The 14,781-nt window shown below is 47.3% G+C and overlaps 1 non-coding gene across 1 annotated transcript; it reads left to right on the top strand.

The window, feature by feature from the left end:
• The first annotated feature begins 10,666 nt into the window (after positions 1–10,666).
• Positions 10,667–10,738, top strand: TRNAG-GCC (transfer RNA glycine (anticodon GCC)). The gene has a single exon. It is a non-coding gene; the product is annotated as a tRNA-Gly (tRNA).
• The last annotated feature ends 4,043 nt before the right edge of the window (positions 10,739–14,781 follow it).

Here is a 14,781-nt window from a genome sequence, read left to right as displayed (position 1 = left end):
AGTCCGCTATACACATCTGTGTCTCTTTTGCTGTCTTGCATACAGGGTCGTCATTGCCATCTTTCTAAATTCCATATATATGTGTTAGTATACTGTATTGGTGTTTTTCTTTCTGGTTTACTTCACTCTGTATAATCAGCTCCAGTTTCATCCATCTCATCAGAACTGATTCAAATGAATTCTTTTTAACGGCTGAGTAATACTCCATTGTGTATATGTACCACAGCTTTCTTATCCATTCATCTGCTGATGGACATCTAGGTTGTTTCCAGGTCCTGGCTATTATAAACAGTGCTGCAATGAACATTGGGGTACATGTGTCTCTTTCAGTTCTGGTTTCCTCGGTGTGTATGCCCAGCAGTGGGATTGCTGGGTCATAAGGTAGTTCTATTTGCAATTTTTTTAAGGAATCTCCACACTGTTCTCCATAGTGGTTGCACTAGTTTGCATTCCCACCAACAGTGTAGGAGGGTTCCCTTTTCTCCACACCCTCTCCAGCATTTATTGCTTGCAGATTTTTGGATCACAGACATTTTGACTGGTGTGAAGTGGTACCTCATTGTGGTTTTGATTTGCATTTCTCTAACTATGAGTGATGTTGAGCGTCTTTTCATGTGTTTGTTAGCCATCCGTATGTCTTCTTTGGAGAAATGTCTATTTAGTTCTTTGGCCCATTTTTTGATTGGGTCGTTTATTTTTCTGGAATTGAGTTGCATAAGTTGCTTGTATATTTTTGAGATTAGTTGTTTGTCAGTTGTTTCATTTGCTTTTATTGTGACATAACTCACAAAACATAAAATTCATCATTTCAAAGTAACAATTCAACGGATTTTTGTATACTCTCAGTGTTGTGCAGCTATCACCATCTAATTTCAGAATAGTCCCGTCAACCCAAAGGAAACACTGTATTTATTAGCAATCACTTCTAATTCCCTCTTTCTCTACCCCAGAATCTACTTTCTGTTCCTATTAAATTGCCCATTCAGTACATTTTATGTAAGTGGAGTCACATAATGTGTGTCCTTTTGTGTCTGGCTTCTTTCACATAGCAAAATGCTTTCAAAGTTTATACGTGTTGTAACATGTATCAATACTTCATTCCTTTTATGACTAAATAATATTCCATTATATAGATATTACTACATTTTGCTTATCCATTCACCTGTTGATAGACTTCTGCCCATTAGTGAATAGACAAGCAAGTCCAAGAGAAGGGTAGACAGCTTGTTCCCACTTTGGGGCTCTTGGGGACAATGCCACTGTGCCATCAGTGCACAGTTCTGTTTGGACATGTTTTTAATTCTACAGATACATACCTAGAGGATCTGCTAGGCCATGTGACATGGAGAAGGCAACGGCACCCCACTCCAGTACTCTTGCCTGGAGAATCCCATGGACCGAGGAGCCTGGTGGGCTGCAGTCCATGGGGTCGCTAAGAGTCGGACATGACTGAGTGACTTCACATTCACTTTTCACTTTCATGCACTGGAGAAGGAAATGGCAACCCACTCCAGTGTTCTTGCCTGGAGAACCCCAGGGACGGGGGAGCCTGGTGGGCTGCCGTCTATGGTGTCACACAGAGTTGGACACAACTGAAGCGACTTAGCAGCAGCAGCAGCAGCAGCAGGCTATATGATAAATTTATGTTTAACTTTTTGAGGAACTGCCAAACTGTTTTCCAAAGTGCCTGCATTATCTTATCTTATAGTCCTACCAGAAATGCATGAGGGTTCAGATTTCATCATATATTTGCCAGCACTTGGTATTTTTTGGTTTGCTCCTTTTTTTTTTTTAATAATTGTCATCCTGGTAGGTATGAAGTGATATCTCATTGTAGTTTTAATATTCGTTTCCCTAATGACTAATGATGTTGAGAATCTTTGCTTGTGCTTATTACCCATTTGTATATCATCTTTGGAAAAATGTCTGTTCAAATCATTTGTTCCTTTTTAAATTGGGTCATTTGTCTTCTTTTTGAATTGTAAAAGTTTTTCATATATTCTGGATATTAGACCCTTATCATATACATGATTTGCAAATTTTCTCCCATTCTGTGGAACTTTTCTCATTTGACACTGCCCTTTGATGCAAAAAAACGTTTTAAATGTTGATAAAGTCCAAATTTGTCTTTTGTTTTTGTTGTTGCTTGTGCTTTTGGTGTGATAGCTAAGAATCTAAGAAAATGTTGCTTCATCCAAAGTCATGAAGATTATGCCTTTATTCCAAGAGTTTTATAATTTTACCTCATGTTTAGGTCTTTAATGATCCAGTTTGATTTGAATTTTTGTATGTGGTGTAAGCTAGGAGTCCAAGTTATTTCTTTCACGTGTGATATCCAGTTGTCCCAGCACAATTCATCGAAAAGACAATTCTTTCCCCATAGAATAGTCTTGGCACCCCTGTTAAAATCAATTGACTATAGATGTATGGGTTTATTTCTAGACTCTCAGTTCTGTTCCATTGATCTATGTATCTACCCTTTGGGCTTATATATTTATTTCACCTTTTAGGTTATAGTCCAATACTATGTTATTTATTTCTTTTATTGCTCAGATTATTTCAGATTGGGAGCTCTTTTGGGTTGTCTCCAGAGTACCTTTGCTAAACCCCTATTCTTTTGTTAAAAACATTTCCTTGCTTTATCAAACTATAAGATGCTACAAGTTTATCTTCTCTTTCCCCTGTTCCAGCCCTAGAATTAACCAGTTTTTCATGGAGCCCTGATTCCTTTTATGAAAGAATAATTTTTAGAAACTAAGATTTGGGTGCGTGGTGTGCTCATTGCTATTGAGATGTCATTTTTTATTTTTTGGCTCTCAGCAGACAGAGCTAAACACTTTATTATATATGATATCCATATATACACATGGTATTGCTGTTCTTATATCTGTATATCTGTGTGTATATATATGAAGGTATGAGGCTTATGTATTTATTTATACTATGCATCAAAGTCTAGTACTATAGAAATAATTCTAACCTTTCGTTATTGCTTATCTCTCTCCAACAGTGAGAACCTGGCTCTCATCATCTACCAGCCATTAACTTATTTATTCAACCCCAGTACACAGTTTCAGAATTGTTAGCTCATACACTCACTTTTATCTATTTTCATTGTTTATGCTGGCTTTCCTCATACAAAATTTTGAAATTTGATGTAGTTTAATTGTCGATTCTTTCTTTTAAAAAGGAAGCTCCTGAGTTTTGTATCTTGCCTAGAAAAGCTTTCCCACCCACCCCCAGATTATAAAAAATTTTAGTTTTGTTTTATATTTAGATAGTCTTTCTGAATTTTATTTTGGGATTATATAAGATACAGATCAAATCTTTTTTTTTTTCCCCAAGTGGCAATCTGAAGTCCTAAACACATGTTATTATGAGTCGATCCTTCCTTACTGATTTGTAATGGATGGGTCTATTGATAGTCTACTGATCTATTTGTCTATTTCTGTGCCAATAGGAAACATTTTAATTTTTGTGATCTTAAAATATGTTCTAATATCTAGTAGAGAAAGCCTCCCATCAGTGACCTTCTCTAAAAATTTCTTGGTTCTTCTTGTATGTGTATTCTCATAGATGAGCTTTAGAATTATTTTGTAAAGTTTTATTTTTAAAATTCCATGGGAATTTTGATTGGGATTACATTGCATTTATTCAACACTGGAGAAATTGACTCCTAACATTGTGAGTCTCTATCAAGGTCTTCTTTTACGTCCTATGTAAAAGTTTTGTGTTTTCTTCCTAAAACTACTGAATTCATGAATTCACTTGATTTGCATTAATTACATAAATCCACAAGAGTATTCACATTATTTATTATATATTTTAAATTAAATTTCCAAATTTAATAATGTTAACATACATGAAAGCTATTGATTACATATTTGTCATGTATCTGAACTAGTTACTGCATATTTTATTCGACTGAATAGGTTTTCAGTTGATCCTCTGGGAAATTCTATTATAAGCAGTCCTAATATCTGCAGATGATGACAATTTCATACTTCTTTGTAAATCAAAGAACTGTCTGTTGGTGGGAGGATGAAACACACAAATCACTAAGCAGAGCTAATCAAGGAAAAACAATGTTAAAAAGTACAGATGCCACTATCCTTATTTCTAAACAAAACTAAGAAATAGAAAGTGGATATTACCACAGAAAAGGGTTTAAATAATAATTTAAAATAACAGTTTAACTATAAGTAATGTTGAGAATAATTTATGTAATTTTGTGGAAATAAGTCCATAACCCTAAAGAAAGATGGCTGATGCTTCTAGAAGAGTGTGTATTACCAAGAGTGACCCAGGAAGGAAGAGAAAACCCCCAAGATCAATAAACATGAAAGAAGTTGAAAAAATTGTCCAAGAGCTATCTCTGGCATTTATACTCTCTATTTACCCTTGCATTTCGGATTTTTTCTTCATTTAATTAGCTGAGACAACCAGACAGTGTCGCCTGTTAGTGGTAATGGTAAGAATTTGTCTGTTTTCTTGCTTTAACGAAAATCCATCTAATGTTTAGTTATTAATTATGAGGTTTTTTGTAGGCTTATAAAGTTAAGGGAGTTTTCTTCTATTCCTGGATATTATAAGAAATTAGTGTTGAACTTTACTAAGTGCTTTTTTTTTTTTCAGCCATTTCCTTCACTCATTCATACAGTTAACATTTTGGTTCATTCATGGGTTCAACCCCAGTTGACCATGATGTCTTACTATTATGAACTTCTGGGTTTTATTTAGCAGCATTTGTTTTAGGATTTTTGTATAAATATTCAGAAGTAAGATTTGTCTGTACTAACACTGTGTTTATACTGCCTTCAAAAGGTTTGCTTTGGTCCTCAGGAAGATTTTTTGAGAGATCTTATCTTCTTTTTCACTTTGGTGTATCAAGGGTTATCTGTTCCTTGACATGACTTGTAAAATTAACTCCATCCATGGCAGGTGGAGGTAGCTAGCGTGCTGGTCATTGAGGTTGGTGGTTCCTATCAGCCACCAGATGAGTGTGGATGGGGAGAAGCAGTTAGTTAGGGTGGGAAGTAACCTGAGAACATAGGTTACCAGCAGACTTCGTTTGTATATATTGTTTCTTAACAATCTCTTTTCCATCCCGAAGCTTCCTCTACTCCGAGGACAGTGGAAATGGGAATGGAGATGAGGGGTATATCTGAGAACCAACGTGGAAGGTGACCCAATTGACTTTGGTTAATAAACAGCCAGGGAGATGGGAGATGTTGTTAATATCTTCTTGATTCACTGGAAAAAAATAATAGGATTGCTGGAAACAAGAGATTCCAGAGGAGATTTAGTTTTAGGGAAGATGAGAAATTCAGTTTGGGATGTGTGTGGAAGACATCTTTCAGAACTTCAAGAAGGAAAGAGACTGGGCACAGTTCAGTTCAGTTGCTCAGTCGTCTCCGACTCTTTGCCACCCCATGAATCGCAGCACGCCAGGCCTCCCTGTCCATCACCATCTCCCAGAGTTCACTCAAACTCACGTCCATCGAGTCGGTGATGCCATCCAGCCATCTCATCCTCTGTCTTCCCCTTTTCCTCCTGCCCCCAATCCCTCCCAGCATCAGTCTTTTCCAATGAGTCAACTCTTCTTACCGAATAGTGAGTGTAACTCTCACGATTTATATCTGATGTACAGACTGCTAAACCAGAGGCCTGGAAAGATTGAGTCCTTCAAGTTCTTTTAATTCTAAAAATCATGTTCTTTTCGATGCATCCTTTATGAAATATCAGCCTAGGGTTCATTGGCATCAAGGGAAAGACTTTTCAGGCTAAGAGAGATATTGGTTTGGTCACAGGCAGAGGAAAGAAACATTCAGAAATGACTAGAATAAAGTTGCTTGAAGTCTGAGTGAGGTCCTGGCGTACGTAAGACAGGACTTAGTTAAGAAAATACTTATTGAGAGTACAGACAGAAAAAGAAGTGTGTCGTGATTGCCTGATTTCCCCATTCTCAGACACAGCCCACCCCCTCCTTCACTCTTCCTCCTTCTCTCCAACGGTTCCAAAAGGCAGGAACCTTATCTGCCTTAGCAGCCAAGGCAGAGGGTGGTGTGTGAGTGAGAAAGAGAGGAAGGGCTACGGTGAGATGACAAATGCTAGGGTGGTATGTACAGAATGTTCTGGAGCACCAAGGAAAGGTTCACAAGCCGGAAAACGCCACACAAGGATATCATTCTTAAATTGGGTTTTAAAAGATAAGTAGACATTTACTAGTCAGTGAAAGGGGGGTAGTCAAAACAGTGGTAACTGGGATGTGTGGAGGCTTCAGAAACTTCATTCTGATCAAACTGGCAAAATTAGAAATGAGCAGAATGCGAGAGCTGTTTACAATGGGAGGAACCAGGCACCTTGTGCAGGGCTGATGGGCGGGAGCCAGTGCGGTCTGCCTGGAGTCACACAACAAAACTTAATTTACACCTGCACCTTCCCTAGGATGCGCTCACTCCTGGTTAAACGCCCGGAGAAAATACGTTCACTGCACAGTGTGTGCAGAAACAGGAAGCTGGAAGAAATCTGGGCGTCTGTTACCAAGGTGAAATGTGGTAGATACATATTTTGGAATATTTTATAGCAGTTACAGAGTAACAAACTAGAAATACATAAAGCAACATAAACAGAATTTTTTAATGATGTTAAAAAAATTTTTAACCTGAAATAAGATCTACATTGCAAGATCATTTGTGTTCGTTAAAGACACATACATACAGAAGATAATACTATTTTCAAAGATGCATATACATCACCGGACTTATGCCAACACAATGGCAGGTGGGTCTGGGGGTGAAGGTGAGGGTCAAGAGGAGGGCTGGGGGTCAGAGGGGAAGAGGAAATGAGTAGAGGCTGTACTGACCAAAATGCCCAGCAACTGGAGCACATGGTGGTCAGCCTCCTGTCCCTAAAGTCCAAATAAAGGATCTAGAAGTGTAAAAGAGGGTGGCATGCCTTTGCCACAGGAGAGGCTGGGTGAGTTGGACAGAAACCCAGAGCTGAGGCTGGGGGAGAGGCGGGAGTCAGTGCCAGCCTGAGGCCCATCCCGAGGGCAGCAGGGAGCTGCCGACAGCTTTTAAGGAGAAAAGAACATTTTGTTTTAAAAGATCCCCTCTGGTGATCTAGAGGACAGCTTGGAGACAGTGGAGCGTTTAGAAGTCTACTTTAAAATGACAAGAGAGAGACACGGAGATCAGAACTAACGTGGGTAGGTGGGGCTGCAGGACTGCAGGTGGTCTCGAGTGAAGGCCGTCTCGGGCCCCTGTGGGAACCTGCAGCAGATCACGTCCTCTTTGAATGGAAGCAGTCATCGGCCTCCCTCTTCTCGGGAGAGCAACGGAGAGGTCTTGTTCCCGCCTCCATCTCTGGCTGCAGCTGCGCAGAAAGCGGGAGACTCAAGTGCTAAGTCTAGCTCTTCTGGTTCCAGAAGTGACCTTGGACAGGTCACACCGTCTCTCCTGGCCTCACTTCCCCTTGCTTCTTTCCATTCTGCATTTTTTTTTTAAATTCCATATGATTTCCCTAGTAATAACCCCCAACAAGGAAGTCTTGCCCCCCACCCTCTGCAATCCCCCCCAGGTGTCTCCAAAGTCCTGACGTCCTCCTTAATCTTCCAGCTCCACTGCCCCGCCCTGGTGAGGAGGAGCAACAAATTGGTATCGTAATGGCCCTGCTGATCGCATTATGGGTGTCTAATGCAATATGCCCTCATGAGGACCATCCATCAGAGCAGAGCCCCTCCCCGGGTTCCTGCCACCCGGGTCCCATTAGTCAGGCAGCTCATTCATCACTCCTGCGCACCTCCATGGAGACTGGCCTAGACAGATGAGGGGCCAAATCAGATTTATGGGGAGGAATCCTGGAAAAAATCGGCCCCATCCATCTCCCAGACACTGAGGAGGGAGTCCTGTGTCCCCACTCCCTCCAAGGCTCCTCAGGGAAACGGGTGCTAATGGAGAAGCCGGCCAAGTTGCTTTTGTTTTCCTGAAGGCCCATTCTTGAGCCCTGGGGTTGCCTAGCACAGCCCTAGAACTAGCTTCCCTAGGAGTTCATAGTTTTTGGAGCAAAGTCTCTGCCAGGACTAGGACACAGTGCCCAGAATTCCAGGGAATTCATTTAAAGGGGTCCCAGTTGGCTTAACTGCTGTGAGCCAGGATGGGGAGCACTAGGCCCTCAGCCTGGCTCAAGGAGGTAGCAAACAGATCGGGGAAGGTGACCGCACCCGGGCCTTCCACCTGGAACGAGGCCTTGCCTGGGGCTTGTTTCAGCTCTGCCCACCAGACGGGGACATTCTCCTGTGCCCGGGAGACAGTGAGAGGCTTGAGGACATGGTGGAGCAGGAAGGGGAATGGCTGCCATCCAGGCCCCAGGATTTATGAAACCTGAAACCTTGGGGACCCTCTTGAAGAAAATAATGGAAAGTATGGATTGCCAGGGTTTCTCAGGAGCCTAGGCAAATGAGAAACCCAAGGCTTCCTGGGCCTTACTGTGGCGCTGTCCCGGCTCCGAGCCCGCCACTGTGCCAAGTGTTTCACGTGGGATATCTCTGACATTTTTATCAATGTCATCACTGCCAACTGCCCAGTAAGGCAAGACTCTTTTCCCCATTCTTATAAGAAGATTGAGCCTGAGGGGTGAAGTGACTTGGCCAAGACTGTACATCCGATGAGTGGCAGGAATGACTCTCTGACCTATACTCCTGTTCGCTGGTTGGTTTCAGGCTGTCCTCAAGCTGTAGACGGGGTGTGTCCTCTGCCCTGGGGATCCTGATGAGGGACCAGTCACAGGGACAGGCCAGTAGGAAAAAATCCTTGTACCACAGAGCCGCAAGGGATCAGTGACGGGCGCTCTGAGCCCCTGCCTTGAAGCAGTTATTCTTGCTTCCTCTAAACTGACTGGGATGCCGTGGAGCTGGGTCCCAGTAGGGGGGCTCAGGGGTTAAGAGACCAGGCAGAGAGCCACAAAGGGCCCTTTTCATGTCCCTGTAGCTGTCTCTGTGTAGCCCGCCCCACCCCCCAGCCTCACCCCTGCCCTTCCCCACTCCACCCAGGCTCCGAGCTGTCCCTCTCTCTGCCGGCCAAGCCTGTCACTGCTCATGTGAGTTCTAGGGTGCCGAGAGGGTTGGGTGGCCCAACCTTCTCCTGCCAGGCCAGAGGTGCCAAGGCCCTGAAGCTCCAGGCCTGAACCAGCTTGTGGGGAGTGGGGAGGGGGCCGGGGGTGGGGGGGGCGCCGGAAAATGTGCATCTCCATGAGCAGGGGTGAGTGCGGGAGAGCACCTGTGAGAACAGGAATGTGAGCACCCATCCGCCAGGGGACTCTCCGCTAACATTTCCCTGAGCGTGTGCTCTCGGCTGGATGGTTGTGCAGGGGGACTTGCCCACAGCTGCCGCTTGCCTCTGAGGGCAATGCCTTGTCTCCCCCCGAAGGGCAAGGCTAGCCTAGGGCTGTCTGAGCTGGTGCTTTCATAACTAGCGTGGGGAGACCTAGCCTAAGCACCTCCATCCTCCTCTGCTTCCCTCAGCCTTCTCTCCCGGTTGGCCCAGGCCCCTCCGGGGGAGCCTGGCAGCCCTGCTCGCTCGGCCAGCACATGGACTCTCCCTGACGGGTCAGGAGAGCAGTGGCAAGAGCCCGTTCCTCTCTCGCATCGCCCGGCCTTCGTCCCGTGCTGCCCCATTCCCGTTCCCCTTGGTTCCCACATGGGTTTCAGTGTGGCCTCTCCAGCTGGTGCCTTCTGGTCCTTCTTTGGACCTCACTGGATCCTCACACTCCCTGCTCCCACAGAGGGGCCCTTCCTGTCTCAGCCCTGAACAAACAACAGAAGGCTACCCGGTCAGGCAGTGTTGTCCGGGGGACCCACAGTCTGCCGCAGCACACAGTGCAATGGGGAGCTCTGCCCTGACGCGCAGCCTGGGTGGAGTGCAGTCTGTGGCAGGCAAGATCCAGACCCACTAGGAGGCGCCCCTAAAAGTGTTATGGCACCCTACAACATGGTGAAAAGCTCAGTGAAATAGATGGCTTTATATACAAGATGTCAACAGTAACTCAGCAGCTAGATTCAGAATCCTACCAATGACCATAGGTCAGGAAGCTCTATGCAGTATGGGTGTGTCCCTAAGTTATTTGGGGGCGAAATTACTAACCTGAGTACCTTGATTACCCTAAGCTTCTAAGTGCTGAGAGGGAACAAACACATCAGATAATCAGTCTCGGGTGAGGTCAACACTAGGATGTGAGTTTGGGGCAAAGAAGAGAGGCCCTTCTTTCTCAGACCCCTTTTTGTCTGCTTGTGCCTTGAATGTTGGTGTCCTTGGGGCTCTATCCTAGGCCCGTTTCTCTTCCCGTGTAGGCTCTTCCACTCCCACGCCTTCCATTATCATCGGAACGCAGATGACGTTTAAATCATCTCTAAGAGCCCACCAGAAAACTCCATTTGAATATCCGCTAGTCACCTTGGGACTTCAGGGCAAAACCAAACTCATCATCTTGTTCCCTGAGCTTCCAGCTCAGCAGGTACTTCTGCCATGCACACAGCTACCCCACCTGAAATCCTAAACACCCGCCTTTCTCCCCACCTAATCAGTTGCCAAATATGTCAACATTTTAATTGGACACTTCTAACACGACTGAGCGACTGAACTGAACTGAACTGAAAATACGTCTGGACTCCCTGGTGGCTCAGATGGTAAAGAGTCTGCCTGCCGTGCAGGAGACCTGGGTTCGATCCCCGGATAGGGAAGATCCCCTGGAGGAGGGCATGGCAACCCACTCCAGTATTCTTTCCTGGAGAATCCCAGGGACAGAGGATCCCACTTTTCTCCATCCTCACTGCAGCCAGCTTGGTTTAGTCCTTAGTATGCTGGCTAAGAGCCCCGGCTAATGCAGACCCCCTGGGCTTGAGTTCTAGAGGAGATTAAATCCAACCCCCAAAGTGCAGCAGGATTCATTTGGGTAAGTTGTCAAAACATTTGGTGCCTCAGATTCTTCCTCTATGAAGTGGGACTATAGTATCTACCTCCTGGGGTTGCTGTGAGGATTGAATGAGATAATGTATGTGCAGTGCTTTGAAACGCACCAGGCACACAGGGCTCAGTGGTGGCCTTCACTGCTGTGTTACGGCCATCACTACTGCTCCCACTGTTACTGCTCCTATCAGGGGTCTTCTAACAGGACCCCTGCCTCCACCCTCGTTCCCTTCTAATCCAGTCGCCACACTGGAGACATATCCGAGGCTCAGAGGACCAGCGCTCACGGGAATGAGCGGTGGAGCGGGCTCAGCACCCAGGTCTCATGGATTCCAGTCACTATTCCGAGTTACAGGCCGCTCTGCCTATCTGCTGCAAGTATGAGGAGTGAATGGATTTGGAAAAGCAGGGCGGAAGGAAGGAAAGAAACCAGAGGAGGGAAAACTAAAAGAGAGAGAGAGGAGCTCCAGATTTCCCACACAGAAGGGATTTCAGGAGGCAGTCTAGGTGTGGGATGGGAGACCAGGGGGTTGGCACTAAAGCTTGGTTTGAAGAGGAAGCCTAGAGTTCTGGTGGGCATGCTGATGGAAAGACTGTGTAGGAGGGGCCCAAGTCCTCCCACGAACTTTCTGGTACCTCAGGGTGGTCAGGAAGGTGAAATCCTGGTGGGAGAGCAAGCACAGGCTAGAACAGCCCCGGACTTCAGGACGACGGACCCCAGGGTGTCTTGCTGGGAGCGCCTCCTCTCATCAGTGTCTGGGGAAGAATCTGAGGAGAGCCGTGGCATCTGGGACCACTTTAGCTCGGAGCTGGGGTGGATGGTGGGGTACAGGTGTGAGAAGAAATGCGGGTGGACTTCAGGTGGGCGGCCACACAGCCTCCCTGCTCTGCGTCTCCTCCAGCTCCTCCTCCAGAGAGAGCCCACAGGAGCCACAGCCTCACGCAAGAGGAAGGGATTTGGACTCAGGGTTGGGGAGCTCTGCCAGCTAGCTTCTCGGGTGAGCTCTGCTCTCTGAGCTTTCTGAGCGAGGCCGCCAGTCAGCTGGCCGGCCAGCCTGCTGGGCGGCTTCTGGGCCTGAGCCAGCTGGGAATGGGAAGGCTGGTAGGGGTGGACTTGTTCTGGGCACTTTCTCTGGATGAGGGGATATTCTTCCTGGCTCCTTCGGCTGTGTCTGAGGCTGGCGACTGGGTTGCTGCTCTCTCCCTTCCAGCCCCAAAGAATGGAGACCTTTGGGAAAGCAGTCCAATGACCCCATGTACTTTGCTTCAGGCCCCAAACTGCCTTGACAGTTCATCCAGCTCCATCTAGCAATCCTCTGAGTTCAGGTGCAGGGCAGAACTTTGGCAAGAAAAGCCCACCCTATCCTTGTCCCAGCCAGGCCCGGGGAGAGAAGCTGGCTGCACAGGCCCAGATGGGGGGAGGGCAGAGGGCACTGTACCTCTATGAGCGACTCCTCTGAGCAGGCTTCCCAGCCCTCCCCTGGCATGGCGGGCTGGGAAGGGCAGCCCTGAGGGAGGAAGCTGTGCTCCAGCTTGCCTGGCTCAGCCCATGTGAAAATGAACAGTGTTCCTTTTAAAAATCAACAATCTTGCAATTTCTAGGATCCGTGGGATTTTTGCAGCTGAGGTGGTGGGTGGGGGGAACAGTTTTTAACACCAACAGCATGAAGGCAAAATCACTTAGAGCCACCCGACCACATCCTCGCCTTTGACATCGGTGCTTTACCCTCCACAAAAGCCTTGGGTTCTCTGTCATGCCTTTCTTTTTTCCTCCTGGATCTCCAATTGTCAAGCCTTCAAGAAAATGCACTTCAGTCCTTTGTCACTGAGTGTAATCTGATAAACTGAGCAGAAACACACTGCTCTCCCCATCCTTTCAAAAACTGTTACCGCCAGAGAAAGAGGATGAGGGAAAGAGATCTGAGGTCTTTGAATGGAAGTTTAAGCACGAGCGCACGCGTGCGTGGACAGACACACACAGACACACTCACACACACGCACACGACTCTCATGCACATACCAGGACATGGAGTTGCCTGGCATGGGAGGAGGTTGAATCCCAGATTCTTGTGCATGGGGCCTGGCCCTGGGGTCCTGGGGCGCATGCCCTTCCAGCTCCTAGCGACTCCCCTAGTTGCAGGCCTGGTTGCAACCGCCCAGTGGGCGGTGCCAGGGCAGGTTTCAGGCTATAAAGGGCTCTTGGCTCCCAGGGCCTGAGGGAACGCCATCGCTGCAGCACTGTCCCTGCCAGCCACAGCCAGCTTGGGACACTGCCGGCCAGCGTCCCATCGCCACCAGCAGGCTACTCTTTTCCAGGCAGTGCCGACCTGGACACTGCCAGCTGCATTCCTCATCCCTACCTCGCTCCTTCCATTGGCAAGTCCCTTTTTTGGTTGCTTTGGTTTGGGTTGGGTATGGGGAGGAGGAAGGGGACTGGCTGTGGGGACTTTGACAGAGGAAGATGGGGATATTTCCATTTCTCTGAAAAAATTCTTTCTGGGGCAAGTGTCCGAAGCTGCGATTTCTGAGATGAGGTATGGGGTGAGGCTTGTTCCACATTCAGGCAAAGGAGGAAGCAGCAAAGTTCTCTCCTAAGGGCTGCCTGTCTGCTTCCCAGCGCTGCAAGGGGGTGGGTGAGGGGCTCCCTCCTCCAGCCATGGGCCTCAGAGCAGCTGGCAGTGAGGCGCCAGGCTGTGTCTGCATCTGGCCCCTGCCAGGTAGAGACACTTGGGGGGTTGTCGATAAAAGAAAACAAAAACAAGAGTCTAAAGAGCTAATGATGAGAGGGTACTGGGGGTAATGTGGGAGCAAGTCACACTGAGGGACAAAGAAGAAGAGGAAACCTTTAGGAAATAAATAATTAGAACCCAGAATCTAGCTCTGCTTTGGAAGCACCACAGGCAGCAGGATGGTGGCTCCAAAGAGGTGGGGGCCCCGGCTGGGACTCTGGCAGGTAGTGGTTTTGAAGGGGCCCATAAATGTTCTAAACAGTCCAGAGCCCAAGTTGGGGGGTGGAGGGCTGGGGAGTGAAGGGAAGCTTAGCCCCTGGGGGCTCTAGGAAGGCAGCACCCACGGCACTGTGGTGATTTCCAAATCGAGCTGGGTTACGTCTGCAGCCCCGCCCGGCCCGGACAGCAAGGGACCCAGCCCCTCACAGAATCACCAGCACAGTCTGGGACTGCCCTCTAAGCTGTCCTTGAAGGCTGGGCGCCCGAGAGGCATGGCCGGCCCAGTGATGCCCGATCCAGAGGGAGGACGTAGAGGGGCAGAAGGGTTAGCTGTCCTTGGGATGAATATCTGGGGCCACGGCTGGGGCCCAGGGCCAAAGGGGTGCTGCTAATGTGCTGGGGTGGCACTTTCTGCTCCAGTTCTAGAAAGCAATACTCATGTCTGAGTAGGGCCTGGTGGCCCAAGGCAACCTCTCTTCACCCCTCAGAAACAGAATGTCACTTCCCCTCGGGACTTGAGATTTTTTCAGGCAAGGAGGCCTGCTTCTGCCATGCGTCTATGGAGAGGCCTCAGAATGAAATGGGGACCAGCCTGAGGCCCTGGGGAGGATGAGGAGGAGCAAAGAGCTGACTTCCAAGGATGCCTCGGTGCCAGCAAGGCAGGAGAGGGCAGCTTTATTTCTCAGGCTAGACTACCGTGGACCCGATGGGAAGCTGGCAAAACCCTGCAGCCTCTCTTTGACCCTTGAACAGTAGCCTGCTTCCTACCCACAGCCTCCTGGTCTCCACTCTGGACAATGGCCACCCTTTTATCATGGGCTTCTTTTTTTTTTTTTTTTTTGCCTCTTTCCATTTGGCTCCAGTTGGAG

Source organism: Ovis canadensis, chromosome 3 (genome assembly GCF_042477335.2).
Source record: "Ovis canadensis isolate MfBH-ARS-UI-01 breed Bighorn chromosome 3, ARS-UI_OviCan_v2, whole genome shotgun sequence".
In the NCBI taxonomy this organism is placed as follows: domain Eukaryota; kingdom Metazoa; phylum Chordata; class Mammalia; order Artiodactyla; family Bovidae; genus Ovis; species Ovis canadensis.
Note: the sequence above shows the minus strand (reverse complement) of the source record. Positions and strands in the feature narration are given on the sequence as shown.